The sequence below is a fragment of the Myotis myotis genome, unplaced genomic scaffold (genome assembly GCF_014108235.1).
Source record: "Myotis myotis isolate mMyoMyo1 unplaced genomic scaffold, mMyoMyo1.p scaffold_m19_p_17, whole genome shotgun sequence".
Taxonomy (NCBI): domain Eukaryota; kingdom Metazoa; phylum Chordata; class Mammalia; order Chiroptera; family Vespertilionidae; genus Myotis; species Myotis myotis.
The window spans coordinates 31,994,779-31,996,143 of NW_023416321.1; the positions used below are offsets into that span (position 1 = coordinate 31,994,779).

At 53.3% G+C, this 1,365-nt stretch overlaps 1 pseudogene; it reads right to left on the reverse strand.

The window, feature by feature from the left end:
• Positions 1–370: 370 nt before the first annotated feature.
• On the reverse strand, positions 371–952 carry LOC118671480 (annotated as a pseudogene).
• Positions 953–1,365: the final 413 nt, after the last annotated feature.

Genomic DNA, 1,365 nt, shown 5'->3' on the forward strand with positions numbered 1-1,365 from the left:
CCCATGAATGAAGCCATAACTGGGCTAGAAAGGGCACTTTTACTGCCTTGCCAGCTCCTGTTGTCTTGTTCCTGAAACCCCCAAGTTCTCACCTCACATTCTGCTCCTGCCTGGCTCCATTTCCACCATCTGGCCCACGTACAGGTGGTTGTGGACCCACTTTTAGGCCCATTCAACTATCCCCTCTATATAATGTCACCTTGTTAGATTCAGCCCATCTGTGTCACTTAGCAATCTCTGTTTGCAAGGAAAAGAAACAAATTCTGGCTGTCTTTTTTTAGTGGAAACTTTTTTATTCAGGAAAAAAAAAAGTTTTCCAACCACACACAGGTGGGGTTGGAAAAGGTGTCTGCCTATCCAGCCCTGGCCCTCAGCCCATGTGCTTTGGAAAGTAATAAGGGGTGTGGGGTAACGGCCCCCCCGAAATAATCATGGTGTATGTATGTGTATGGAAAGGAGAGGAGTTCAGAAGCAGTGTGTGTGTGTCGGGGGGGAGGGGGGGCGGGATTGGGAAGGGAAAGGCGAGGCCAGTACTGGGAACTGGAGGTGGGAGATCATTGCATAACATTTCTTGTTGATCATACCACCATGGGCACCTTTTTTGCTCATCAGCAGGACTAGCATCTTGGCAGTCATGGTAATAATGATGGTGAAGGTGCGGGGTCCACAGATGCTCTTGGAATGAAGAATATACATGATACATTCCCCATCCTGCAGCAGTGAGTTCCAGATCACAGGTCATTTCTGATCCCCAACTGTCAGCCCATTCAGAAAAAACACTTGACCCGGTCTTTGTCAACTAGAACCACAACCTCAGCTGGCGTGATGTTGATGAAGGTTTTTCAGGGAATGGCAGCCCAGACAGAGGGCGAGTCCTGATGGCCCACGTGGCCGCATCCTGAGAGGTCCCATCTGCCGTGAGGTTGTTGAGGTAGGCGTTCCACCGGGTCATGGCACTACTGCTGGGGCGATGGGCTGGGCCCAGGCCGCCTCTGGCTGGCAGGCGGGGATGGGGGTGGGGGTGGGGGGCCGCCTCTGGCTGGCAGGCGGGAGGCGGGGGGGGGGCGGGTCGCGGGTGGCCGAGAGCTTGGAATGTGCGCTGCCGCCTGGATCCTGGCTCTGCTAACTGTGCAGCAGCCCTCACACTGCCTCTTCCTCTTTTTTTTTTTTTTTTTTTTTAATATATTTTATTGATTTTTTTTACAGAGAGGAAAGGAGAGAGACAGAGAGTCAGAAACATCGACGAGAGAGAAACATCGATCAGCCGCCTCCTGCACATCCCCCACTGGGGACGTGCCCGCAACCCAGGCACATGCCCTCGACCGGAACCGAACCTGGGACCCTTCAGTCCGCAGGCCGACGCTC